The sequence below is a fragment of the Lactuca serriola genome, chromosome 4, assembly GCF_051521515.1.
Source record: "Lactuca serriola cultivar US96UC23 chromosome 4, Lser_US96UC23_V15, whole genome shotgun sequence".
In the NCBI taxonomy this organism is placed as follows: Eukaryota; Viridiplantae; Streptophyta; class Magnoliopsida; order Asterales; family Asteraceae; genus Lactuca; species Lactuca serriola.
Window position 1 is genome coordinate 373,696,201 of NC_136411.1, and position 14,928 is coordinate 373,711,128.

The following is a 14,928-nucleotide window of genomic DNA, read 5'->3' on the forward strand; positions in this document are numbered from 1 at the left end:
TTGGTTTCCTCTTCCTGGGAGAAGGACCTTTAGCAGCTTCGGTCACTTGCTTCCCTTTATCCGCCTTTTTGCCCCTATTAACAGGCTTGTCAGCATCATGGATGGACTTGAGCATTTCCTGTGTGAGTTCCCTCGGTCCAGACGCCTTGAACTCCTTAATAGTCCTAATGATCCTGCTGTCAGATGGAACATCGCCGTACATTGTCTCCGGAATGGATCCAATGAAAGAAAACTTGGATGTATCTGAGACGATGATCTTCGTGGTATGAAAAGTACCGATCGAAGACATCGATGCACCGGCAGCAGTGGGGACATCGAACTTATCCATCGCCCACTTTGTGATGAGAGTCCAGAATCGGGCATACGACACCTCAGAATGTTGTGAAGAAGAAGAGAGGCTCTGGATGAGTTGTTGCCAGAGAACAAACCCATAGTCAAGATTGACTCCGTTGTAGACGCCATACATAATTGACAAGAACAGTCGACTAGAACCATCGGATCCTGAGCTCCGTTCAGATAAGCCCTTGAAGAGGACTGTAAACATGTCGTTCCATTGTGGCGGCAAGCAGGATTTTTTAAACTTCGCGACGGAGGTGAGCACCTCCGTGTACCCCATATTGTAAAACATGTTGTAAAGATGCCCAATCGGAATCGTCTCCGGATTAATCCTTGAAGGGTCAACAGCAAACCCTAGCAGTGTACCAAATCGTTGCCTGGAAATCGAGGTCTTGTGATCAGAAACCTCGAAGAACACCCTATCGACTGCTTTATCGTAATGTGCAGTCGCATACACCTGCGAGAGGAGCTCCATGGGCACAGTCTCAACCCTAGAAAGCGCAGGAGCAATTTGTGAATACTTTAGGCACTCCATGATCGGAAACATGTAGGAATCGTACGCCTGAGGGGTTAGGTCAATCACCAAACACTGTTGAGGGCGAATGGGAAGGATGTGTGAGGTAGCATGGACTGAGGATGATTCTGCCATTGTTGAAGATAGGAAGAAGAAGATGAACAGTAAAAGCTTTCGGGAATTTTTGCTCTCTTGGAAATTCGGATGCAGTAAAGAGGTAAATGGGAGTAGAGACTGCCTTTTATAGTGGGTGTAAGGAGAGAGAAAAATCTGTTCAAATCTTTTATGGAAATACGAAAAGGTTTTCCAGAATGACAGATGCGTGACAGTTAAGGCATGCGATGATCACGTAGGAGAGAGAGTGTCAGATTCCTAGGAACACGCCGCCCAACAAGCGCCGTTTCAGAAGAAACCGTTTCAATTCCACACGCGCCTTGATGTGCCAGAGAGGAACCGCTTCATCTTTGCACACGCGTCCATAACGTCAGTTAAAGAATGGGCGTTTCAAATTCTTATGCATCCCTTTTTACCGCCATTTGAAATTCAATCCATTTATCTCCCACCTGAGTCAGCAACCCTTCATCTTATCTTTTGAATGGCTTTTTTTGAATAAATCTCCCACGTGGATTATTTTTGACCACAACTTGTAAATAACCTCCAATTCAGTAAAACAGCCTGTAATTATTAGTACCAGAATTTTGGAAAATCAAAGATTTCCGTGCTAAGAGTGTAAAAAGAAAAGAAATAAAGCAACTCTTTTTAAGAATAAATGTGATGTCAATAATGACACGAAACAAATGATCCCGGGCACGAATCTCTTCCTTCAAGGTCAAGAGAGACCTTAAAGTGTTGATATGGTTTCCCGTTAAATGACGATCAAACATTTATTAATAAATGTTGAAAGACTTCTTTTAATTAGGCTACGTAAGGGTGGCTTTCGCTTTGATGCAACAATTCTAATCGTGAAATAAGAAAGAAAGTGATCAAAGTACTTGTGAGACCGGTGTAGTCTGTTGAACAAGTAGGTAGGAATTAATTTTAAAGTGGCTTGGGAAACATGAAATCTCAACACAAAAAATGTAAAACTGGATCCCAAGGGAAGAAATGTTATGGGGTTTAACAATTTCATAGGAATCACACAAAATAAAATTTGAGATTTCATCAAGGTACATCCGTCAATTCTTTGGTGAAAACTTGAGCAAATTTATTGTTCACCGTCAATTCAGATTTGGTGTTGAATTTTGGGTTTCACTCAGCTCGTAGTGGCACGAAACTAAGATCATAAACACAGTTGTTGTGTAACCATAAACCTAAGTGGTAATTTCTGAGAGTCTCAAGGGTTACGTTGATGAAACGAATGTAATGGAGAAATGTAATGGAGATGGTGTAAGAAATTAAAGTACCTCTACTGCGAAAATAAGGACCAAGTAGAAAACTCTTATCTCATATGAGAAGAAAGTGAGGTAGCTCACGATTAGAATAAATGTGATAGCCTAATTGGGAAGACAAGGTTTGTGTATACCAGGTCATTAAGGCTATTATTCAAAATCTTATGAGGCTTGGGACACATACAGCAGCATGCTTCTAGGGACACTTAACTAATTCAGCAATTTTTATCCCCATAAACGAACGAACACATAAATAAAATAAGAAAATATTTTTGGAGTTTTTGATATATATGAAAAAAATTAAAAGAAAATAAAATAAGAAAAAAAATTAAGCAAGAAAAAAATAAGACTTAGAAAGAGTAAAAAAAAACTTTGGAAAAATTTGGTAACCGAACCCGAACGTTCGGTTGGTTTCGGTTGAGAAAAGTTTTGAAAAACCGAACCCGAGCGTTCGGTTGGTTTCGGTTTTAAGAAAATTTTGAAAAACCGAACCCGAGCGTTCGGTTGGTTTCGGTTTTGGAAAATTTTGAAAACCCGAACCCGAGCGTTCGGTTGGTTTCGGTTTTGGAAAATTTTGAAAAACCGAACCCGAACCTTCGGTAGGTTTCGGTTTTGAAAAATTTTAGAAAACCAAGGAATTTAGCCTTGCAATAAGAAAATACTTTTGACAATAAGATAAACAACTTTGAACATGAAATGTACAACCAAGAAAACTACCTTTGTGGTGATGAGCGAGTCAGATTATTTAACCGAACCTGAACGTTCGGTCAATTTCGCTTCTTACGTTTGAGGTTGAGAGGTAGTTTGAGGTACTGACTCTGATTCCATCATACCTAGCCCTTGTAAAATTCTGTTGAATGATGCTTCAGGAAGAGCTTTGGTAAAGACGTCAGCCAGTTGATCAGTGGTTCTAACAAAGTGTACTTCGACGTTTCCATCTTCCACATGATCTTTGATGAAGTGATACCTCAGTGCTATGTGTTTGGTTTTAGAGTGTTGCACTGGGTTATGACAGATCCTAATTGCACTTTCAGAGTCACAATATAGTGGGATCTTCTTCATATTGAGTCCATAGTCTCGAAGTTGACTCTGGATCCAAATCACTTGGGAGGTGCAGGAGGCAGCTGCTATGTATTCAGCTTCGGCAGTGGACAACGACACGCACGTTTGTTTCTTTGATTGCCAGCTAACCAACTTCCCGTCAAGGAATTGACAGCCGCCAGTGGTGCTTTTTCTGTCGAGTCCACATCCTCCAAGGTCTGCATCTGAGTAGGCTTGAACGAAGAAGCCTGAGTTGGAAGGATACCATAGACCTAAGGAGGCAGTTCGCTTGAGATATCGTAAAATGTTCTTCACTGCAAGCAAGTGAGCTTCGTGTGGGTTTGCCTGAAATCTAGCACAGTAACACATAGAAAACATGATGTCAGACCTGCTAGTAGTAAGATACATTAATGAGTCAATCATTTGACGATAGAGCGTGATATCAACAGCCGGTTTGTCTAGGGATGGAGTTAGCTTGGTGCCGAATGCCATTGGGACTTTGACTTTGGAATCTCCCATCATACCAAACTTTGCTATAAGAGTCTTCGTGTAAGCTTCCTGATTAATAAAGATGCCTTCGGGTCCCTGTCTAATATTTAAGCCAAGGAAAAAGTTAATAGGACCCATTTAGCTCATTTCAAATTTAGTCTCCATCAGCTTTCTGAATTCAGCTGTTAGGCTGGGATTCGTTGAGCCAAAGATGATATCATCGACATAAATTTGAACGATCATAAGGTGGTTACCTTCCTTTTTGCGAAAGAAGGTTGGGTCAACCGAACCTTGTTTGAATTTAGACATCTTTAAGAATTTAGTTAGCGTTTCATACCAGGCTCTCGGAGCTTGTTTGAGTCCATACACAACTTTATCCAGAATGTAGCAATGATTTGGATATTTTTCATTCACGAACCCAGGTGGTTGCTCCACATACACTGTTTCTTCGAGTTCTCCATTAAAAAATGCACACTTGACGTCCATTTGGAAAACTTCAAAGTTTTTGTGGGCAGCATAGGCAAGGAATATTCTGACGGATTCAAGCCTAGCTACAGGAGCGAAAGTCTCTTCATAATCAATCCCTTCCTCCTGGCAATATCCTTTTACAACCACACGAGCTTTGTTCCTTATAACGTTCCCTTCCTTGTCCATTTTATTCCTAAAGACCCATTTGAGACCAACAACCGAGGCATCTGGAGGAGTTGGAATGAGGCGCCAGACTTTGTTCCTTTCAAATTCGTTCAGTTCGTCTTGCATTGCTTGAACCCAATCAGAGTGATCGAGAGCAGTGTTCACTGTCTTCGGTTCAACTTTTGATACGAATGAGTTGAACATGCAAAATTCAACTTTGGAAAATAAGGATGTCTGTTTTGCCTTGAGTTGTGATCGGGTTAGAAATTTTTCAGAAACATCACCAACAACTTGAGAGATAGGATGATCTCTGGTCCATTTGGTAAGAGGAGGGTAGTTTGGATCAAAGGTTGGGTCCAGTTCAGCATTGATCATTTCTTCTGGCTCGGATTGGCTTTCGTAGTCGAATGACATATCAGCTTGCTCCCCCTCGATAGATGAGCTTTCTGGAATGCTCTGAGTAACTTGAGGTTCAGAGGTTTCTTGTGGTGCAGGGTATTCAGGCGTTGATGCACCTTCGGATGGTGAAGCATTTTCGGTTGAATAAGTAATTTCGGTTGGAGAAGTACTTTCGGTTGGAGAAGTACTATCGGGAGCAGTTGGAGAGCTTGGCTCCCCCTCCACATGTGAGGTCGGCTGAGTTGATGACGGTTGATCCTCCCCCTCGACTGAAGCATCGTTTGATGGAGGTTCGTCAGAAATTGATCCTCCTTCGTTCATTCTCCTGGCAGCTTCTTCGACAATTTGCTTCATATGGTCTACCTTGTTGTCTGCTGCGCCTGCTTCTGAGAGAGTAGCTTTCTCTGGTTCATCAAATAGCTCCATAAACTTCTCGAATAGATTAGCAATCGAGACTGTGACTTGGCCAGTTTGAGGAAAGATTTCCCCAGCTGTGTCTTCTTTGGCCTGTAGCTTTTTGACATAGCTATCGTCGAAAGTCACGTAATAAGTCTCTTCGATTTTTCTCGAACGCTTGTTCAGAACTCTGTATGCTTTGGAAGTGAGAGAGTAGCCCAGAAAGATTCCCTCGTCGGCTTTGACATCAAACTTGTTGCGGTGTTCTTTAGAGTTAAAGATGAAACACCGTGAGCCGAACACGTGGAAAAATTTCACATTGGGCTTCCTGTTGTTGAGAATCTCATAAGGTGTGAGCGTGAATCGCTTGTTAAGATATGACCTGTTCTGTGTAAAACAAGCAGCAGAAATAGCATCAGCCCAAAAATAAAGAGGTAAGGAAGCGAAACTTAGCATTGTTCGGGCAGCTTCACACAAAGATCGGTTTCGTCTTTCGACAATTCTGTTCTGTTGAGGTGTGTAGGGAGCCGAGAAGTTGTGACTTATTCCCTTTTCTGCCAGAAATTCTTCAAATTCTCTGTTTTTGAATTCCAGACCATTGTCGCTCCTGATGTTGCGAACGACCTTCTTGAGCTGTACTTCAATTTGCTTGATGAACACTTTCAGCTTATGAGTCGCTTCAGATTTGAGCTTTAGAAAGAACACCCATGTAAACCGTGAAAAGTCATCAACAATAACAAGAATATACTTGCTACCACCGATGCTTTCAATAGATGATGGACCACATAAATCAATATGAAGTAATTTGAGTGGTTCAACAACTTTCGTGTTAATTATTGATGGATGACTTTGACGACTCTGCTTCCCCATTTCGCATGCCGCACACAAATGATCTCTGTCGAACTTGAGCAATGGAAGACCTCGAACATGACCTCCAGTGACAAGTTTGTTGATATCTTTAAAGTTTAGATGAGAGAGTCTTCGGTGCCACAACCAGCTTTCTTCGTCTTCTTCTCAATAATTTCAGAACCTTCATCATCGAATGAGACTTTGAGACCTGTACCTCCAACAAGCTGAGATACACTTATGAGGTTGTGTTGTAGTCCTTCCACGTATGCCACCTTCCTTATAGTGAAATCACCATTGGTAATCATTCCGTATCCCTTTATGGTGCCGAAGGAGTTATTTCCAAACTTGACGTTGCCACCATTTGTAAGAGACCTGTATTCCCTGAGTTCTTCTTTCCTCCCTGTCATGTGACGCGAGCAGCCACTATCAATGTACCATTCTTCGTCAAACTGCTCGTCACTTATAACCTGCAAAAATCAAGCAGATTTAGGAACCCAAAGTTTCTTGGGTCCACGTGAGCCTTTCACAGGTACAGGAATAGTAAGAGAGATGTCAACAAGATATGTTCGTTTTATTAGTGTTGTTTCATCTTTCTTTTTGATGGTAAAAATTTTGATTTTATTAGGATTAGGTGCGTTCGGTTTAGACTCTGGTTTGGATGCAGAAACCTTCTGTTTGCCCTTTTGTTCAGCTGACGAATGAGATTTTTGAGAATAAACTGAGTGAACTTTAGAGCGAGATGGAGATGAATTGGAAGAATTAGAAGAATTAGATGAATTAGATGAGTGAGAAGGAGAGGGCTTAGATGACTTCTTGTCTGGAGACTCTAGGTGACCCTTTTGCTTTTGATCATTGGTGGGACTGACCTTAGAGTTTTGATCTCTTTTGATTTCAGAACCGAACCTTTGCTTTCGGTTGGTTTCGTTCTCTGAACCGAACCTCTGCTTTCAGTTGGAGTTATTCTCAGAACCGAACCTCTGCTTTCGGTTGTTGTGTCTCTCTTGCGATTCGATAGGATTTTTCTCAGACTTTAGGTTCTTGTCTTGATGAGAGAAATAAGCATTCTGGGATTGCCAGAACTGTTTTCTTTCAGAGAGATTCTTCCTGTATCTCTGATTCCTTTGACGTTTCTGATTCCTCATCTGCTTCGGTTGATGATGGATGTTAGCTTTCATTTTTGGTTTCTCTTTGGCTGGTTCACTTTGAACTGAGGAAGTTTCACTAGATGGAGTATCTTCTTTTGCCGGACTTCCATTTTCTTGAGGAATGTCTTTCGTACCACTAGTACTTGGCACATCAAAATTATCTGGCTTGTTCAAGGGTTCTGGTACGTATCTACCTTTACTTTTCCATGAGGTCCTTTCAGATAACCCTACCGTTTCATCGGCATTATCGATTGGAGCGGACCAGAAAAACTCATCGCAACCATCAGCATTGTCTTCGTTTACAATTGCTGTGATTTAGCAGTTTGATGTTTGGTTACTCCTGTGACCTTGTATACTTGATTTGGAGTGGTCCTGACCTTTTGATATACAACTGCTTTCTCTGCTAAGATCGGGGACTTTTGTTGGGACAGTCGAGCGAACTCCACTGAATTTTATGAAATTAGATTCTTGTGGTTTTCAGGTTCGCTTTTCACAAATTCTGAGCAATCAACCGTGTCCTCTACCGAAATTTCACTCATATTGTCGTCCTCATTAAGCTCAGATGCATTTTCAACATCAATTTTGTTTTCTGAGCTCAAGTTGGCATTTAAAGAGTCAAATTTTTGTTTGGTTTCGGTTCTCAGTTTAAGTCTATCATTTTCATCCAAAAGGTTTTTAAGCATGTCCTTATGGTCCTTGGATTTAATGGAAGATTCTATTTTGTCCAGTCCATACATATAGGTCGGATTGACGTCATCAGATGATATCACACTCTCACAATTATAAGCTTTAGCATCAATTTCATCCTCCTTAAACTCAAGGAAGGGCAAAATCATGCGATGAATCTTTTGTCCTATTTCACAATCCAAGTGAAGCTGAGTAATATTAGTGTAAAGACGTTTTGCAATCAAACAGAAAACATTTCGCTGTTTTAACAGCTTTAAATTGTCTCTTTGTAAATAAATGTTTTCATCTTTTATTTTAACTAATTATGACTCCTTCAACTCGATCCACATGCGCCGTTCCTCACTCTTCGAAGACACCCTACTTAATTGATCAGTTAGGTTAGAATTGGTGACTCGAGTTTGAGTTAAACTACTATCTAGATGAGAAATTCATGAATTAACACTTTTTAGTTCTTTTTCATGTGAGCATTGTGGTACTTTAAATGAAACAAAAACCGATTGTACCTTCTTGATCAGTTCATCGAGTTCGTTGAACTGCACGCTGAGCGGTTTGGCTGTAAAGCACATATCCTGCTGCTCCTTCGGTTCATTGCTTCCACCATCAGTGTTGTATCCCCTCATCTGAGATACTTCGGACACCATCAAGCACCTTCCTCCACTGCTCTCCTCTTTTGCCACATAAGCCTTTCCATGAGAAGGCTTCCTCACTTCATCGTCTTCAGAGTCGGTTGACCAAATTTCCACGCCACCGAACTCGTCATCAGCAACCGAACCCTGCACGATTAGAGCATTCATGGAAGGGTTAGCGGTAGATTTCTTCTTCCTCATCTCATCAAGCTTTTTCTGCAGCAAAGCTTCCTCATCCTTTTCCTCATTCTTTTCAGCCATCTTTTTGAGGACACAATCCTTAGCATAGTGGTTTTTCCCTCCACAGTAGTAACAGCTTACTCCAGAATCACCCTCTGCCTTCGGTTCCTTCTTAGACTCATCAACCTTCGGTTCATCTTTAACCTTTTCTGAACTATAACTCCCCTGCCAGTTTCAGTTTTTGTTGCTGGGGAATCTCTTCTTAATGAACCTTTTGGGGTTAGACACCATCATAGCATAATCCTCAGCCGTGAGGTCATATTCCTCCAAGTTGAGGTCTTCTTCCTCCATCACAACTTTACTTTTTGACAAGAGGGCCAGCGAACCTAGGCTTGAGACAACATTCTTCTTCTGCAACACAATCTTCTCCTGAGACTTGAGAATGCCCACCAGTTTCGCCAAAGAATATGATTTAAACTGCTCATGGGCTTTAACTGTAGACACCACTGCTCTCCACTCTGATCTTAGACCATTTAAAAACGTAACCTTCTACTCGATAAGCTTCCTTTCGATGTCATGTTTTATCATCTTGCTGAGAAGATGATTGAAGCGATCGAATGTTTGGGTCACAGTTTCTTCGGCTCCTTGCCTGAATTCTCCAAACTCAGATAAGAGTAAGGTTTGGATAGAGTGTTCAAGATCCTCGTCTGTAGAGTACAGTTCACGAAGTCTATCCCAAACTTCCTTTGCCGTCGTGCATGAACTTACTAACCTGAAAGTGTCGGACTGAAGGGCGAATCTGATCAATCTTAACGCCTTGATATTGCACTGGAATTTATCCTTTTCATCTTGCACAATATCTTTAACATCCTTCAGTAGATCATTATACTCCTTTTGAGTTTTAATAATCCTCGACGTTGCAGAGTGAGAAAACGGTCCATTAATAATTGCTTCCCAGATGAGGTATCCATTATCCTCAGATCCTATAACATAGTCTTCAAAGTGATGCGCCCAGACTTCATAATCATGGGTGTACAGGATGGGAATCTTCGTGGTAGATCCAATGCTGTTCGAAATATTGATGGGATTCGATTGCGACTCGTCCATAATGATCGAATAACCTGTTTAAACATCAGACTTGTAATAAATCAGATTAGGGCAAAACAATAAATATCAAGATACGTCAATAATGAGATGACGGCTCAATAAATATCAGTAATTGCGGAAAACCCTAATTGAAACCTTTTTCACAGAAAAGAAGTGTATCGATTACACAGCCTCCTGCTCTGATACCAATTGATGAGATTAAAACTTAATCTTGAAGATCGATTAGATCTTAAACGGGTAAATAAAGATTAAACAGTAAGAACGCAAAAATAATGAACAACTCAAGAATGAATCAAACGTGTCGAATGATTATAAAACAACCCTCAGAAGAGCTCGATCAAGAACATCAACTGTAGAGGGTTAAAAGGTTTACATGAACGATGAAGAAAATCAAAGCTATCATAATTCTCTATCTTGTATTCTAGATCGTTAACCTAATATGCATGCAAGCATATTCTTATATAGTAATCCTAACAGGCTCACGGTTGGACACGCCCAAACTGGAGTACAAAATAATTGGACAAATAACCAAGCCCAATGACTCAATACTTAAACGAATCTGCAACCCAACACATATGGCATACCATACTCTAATAGTACCACTATATTAACACACAAAGGATATACAATGTCACATGTGGTATGGTGAGAAGACTCCCCTAAACAAAGAACCGGAGAACCACAACAACACACTCTTGCTCCTTACATTGATCCAAACCGCAAACCAACTAACATCAAACACAGAACAAACTATCAAAAAAAACACAACCTAAATCCTTTAATTTGACCCAAGTTCAAATTTGTCAAAAGTCAACGGCCAACCAAGTCAACCGCCTCCACGACATGGTGATCTCTTGGCCACGTCGTAGGCATGTCTAGAGAAAACAGTCGACGTGTATGACTAATGGGTTTTGTATACTACAACATCCTATGGTGTAAATACAACCCTAAATGTTTTGGATCTATGTTTTCTCTAATTATACATGAAATATTCTTTCCAAAGCATTAAGCCTACAACTAGCATACAAATGACATAAACAACATAAAATACTAGTTAGGAGTTTACCTCTTTATGTAGCTTGTAGAACTTGCTGTGTTTGGCCTTTAAGAACTTAGCACCAATAGTATGAATGCCTAAAATGGAATCACAACACACCTAGTACAAAGGATGACTTTTGTGAGAGTTTCCTAACACCAAAATCGGCTCAATGATCTCCAAGAACATTAGTTTATGTAGTACCCAATTTTGTATGCTAAGGGGCTTCTTATATAGCGTGGCAAGATTAGGGTTACACCATGTAAACCCTAATGTGTATGACCTTCCATATTCCTTAGGCTCCATGGGTTTAAACCCCTATGGATTATCCATGGGTTTTAACATTGGTTTAGCCCAACCTAAAGAATCATGGATCATTGGCCCACACCATAAGAATGAATGATTTACCAAATCAATCCCCATATATTTAATTAGTCTCTTTTGATCACAAAATTAATTCCAAATTAATTCCTGATCAATACTAATTAAATAATATGATTTCATATTAATATATTAGAACTTATAATATATTAACAAATCATAAATAACCGTTTCTCAAATGTCCATCATATCAAATTGTCCTAGTGATATGCAAACCAAATGGACCATGCTACTCTCGGGTCAAGTACATACCAATTAGATTTATGGGCTTAGACACCTAATCTAAGAGTCTCCCACATGGATAAGTCTAATAACTATTATTGCAAGTACGACTCAACAACCCGACTAGCAATCGTAGCTCTTAAAAGTCAATGTCAAACTCTGACCTAGTCAATGGCGTGTCCATTAGATAACGGGTCATATGTTCCTCCATTCTAGATATCATATGGACATGCGAAATGGATTATAATCATTCTCTCTGTCCATCTATTGTTTCCTGATTTCCATTTTATGACGACGAACTAATTGAACAAAGCAAATCAGTCCAGGCTTGGCCAAGCACTTAGGTTTTTTATCACTACATCATCGAGGGGACCACAAACATCGCTTTTAACCACATGGGGGTAAAAGGAACGGATAAACTTTGACTCAAATGCTTGCTTGTACTTACTCATCAAATCACACACAACAATATGTTTTATAACACCAAGTTACCAGTGCGTTTACATATGTCAATGTGCAACCGACTCCCAACTACAACTCACATGTCTCCATTTCAAGTATATAAGATATTATCGTCTCACAATCACTCGTGATAAAATCCATGAAGTGATTCAAATGAGAGTGGGTTGAATCCAATACTCGAATCTTATTCCAGGAGTACTCATGAACGTTGCAGCTATATCTCACACACCTAGACAAACTACAAACCCATTCATGACAGTCTTGCCTCAATACCTACTTCCAAAGTATGATCGACTGTGAATGGTTTGAATAACCTAGTTATTCGGGAAGTCAAAACATGCAAAGTGACCCACAAGAATAGTACTAACCCTATCTGGCCCCAAAATTTTTGAATGTCATATTGATTACTCATTATTCATTGTATAATGTTTCCATTTATCAACTTAATACTTGAATTAAAACAATAGTGATGCCATTCTCCAAGCATGCACACCATGTTTTTCTATGGTCCTGATTGTGTGAAAAAAATCAATTGAAACATTCCAATGATGCTCATTTCACAATTCCAAATATTTATTGCAAATGTAAGAATTCCAAATTCTTGTCACTGGTAGAAAGTGTTAGATTCTAAACTATCATGCAATGATTCTTTTGTAATGTCTAGGTACCAAAAGTCAAAGAGACTTGACCAATGATATTACAAAATATTCCAATGTAGAGCAATTCCATGGACACAAAGTCTCAAATTCAAAGTACATTCCTTTTACATCCTTCTCGCATTAAGTTTCTAACTTTCTCATCTATTCTTCAACTCCCAATATGGAAACATTCCATATTTTCCATATGACAGCTCATTATTAATAGACTCCTAACTATTCATAATAATTTCAATACGGTCTATTCATTACTATACTTCCAACTGTCCTTATGCAACCAATCCATGGTGAACCTTGGATTGTGCTTTAACAGTTGTTTAACCACTTTAGTCATATCCGGTTCTAGTCCTTTTTCCTAATGCCCTAGGCATTTGGAAAATTTAGAATGGATAAACATTATAGCACATGTAATTTATCCTATACCCGAAACATATTGGACACGATTCATGATGTCTTACATAAAGACATGATACTTGACCAGTCTTTTGCTATAATAATTTTTTTATTTGCCATGTTCTCATAATTTGAAATATGAAGAAGGATGACGTAATCATAATCAAATTTTGAGAACGCAATTAACATTTCCGTATATAGAACTTCCTTATTTTGAACCATTCCAACATAACATTTATATATATTTGACTAAATTTGATTAAAAAACTAAATCTAAGCTTTTAGATTTTAAAATGAAGTATATTTTCCTCTCCCTTAATTATAGTAAAACAACTTTTCAACCCCTGCAACTTTGCTATTTGAAAACTTTTGTTTTTCTATAATTAACATTTCTAACTTCCAACACTTTCCATAATAATTATGCTCCTACTAGCATAATAATTATTATCTTACTAGCATAACACTTATGTTCCCACTAGCTTTGACATGTATTCAGAAATCAACTGGACTTCTAGAAATCAATACTTATTGACTTCCTTTCCTAAGTTTAGATTTCTGATACGAGATGCTTCGATAAGACTTTATCTAGGTTTCTCAAACTCATACACCTTTCCTTAGATAACTCACATGTGTTTCTAAACAATTTTAGAACTTACAAGAATATGTCTCAAATGTTTAGATCCTTTTCCATTTCTCACAATTCAAATTATGAAAAGGGATGTCGTAATCATAATTGAATTGGAGAATGCAAATATCACAATTCTATCTCCTTAAAATCTACTTAGTGAAAGCGTTTCCTCACCATCATTTTCATGAATCGAAGAGAAACCTTTGAACACTTAGATTTTTGGTGTATGTGTTTCATAACCATAATCACAAGACAAGGTTAGTGACAAATCCAAACTCATATGGACTGAACTTGTTCAATCTTAATTTCTTGCAACCTAGCAGCACGATGGTCTACCATTGCTTCCAAGTTGTTGCCTTATGCAAACAATTGAGAACTCATAGAACTCACATGCATAGTTAACTTAACTGGATTGGGCACAAAAATAAGAATATGTCAACACGATAGGTTACAAACCTCAAATCGTGTGTTAATGATTAACAACAGGTTCACCGTTGATTAGTTCTTGAAACTTTCAGGATCTTTAAGACTCCCACTAACCTCTTGACATATAAGATTCACTTTGTCAAGAGACATCACTTGACAAAAAAATATTCAAGATTTAGTGTGGATTCTTATCAAGACAAACACTTCACACAATTGGTCTTAGTTGGTCTTTTTTTTATCCAAAACATCACAACTTACCAATTTCAAATGTACAAGAGTAAGAAACATTTTACTCTACATTTGACAAGTGTTATAAACCTTTCTTAAGATTATGTCACTCAAGTTACATTCTTGGAGTATGACTCTAATACTTGTTTTTGGAACGAAATATGATTCATCTTCTTGATTTTACCATTTCAACAATACACGATTCCTCTTCTTAGCCATACAGATGCACTTAGATATCCTTAGAGGATCAATTGTGATATGGTTTTCCATAATCATTAAGATGATCATAAAACACGATACTAAAGTACTCTCCCATCTTTTCAGATTGGAGAAACTTTTATCTTTCTGCCTAATTTGATTTTTATCATTCGCTCTGCCATACATTGAAACTTTTCTAATGTTTCAGAATTATATATAAACTTGTAAGCATGACCATATTTACTAAACTTTAGTAAATCATGACGAATAGTCTTATCGATGTTTGTGGTGGACCTAACCAGCGCACAACCAGTGTACTCGATCCCCTAGTCCTTCACTTGACCCACATATTCATGTGAACACATAATTAGTCTTAATTTCCCAAAGATGAAGGTTCTCATTCATCACACAATACAAGTTGCATGATTCCAAGTTTCTATCAAACTGAAAAATGGGTGATGAGAATCTTTCCTTATTTGGCAAATTCTCGACACTACCACAAACAAAA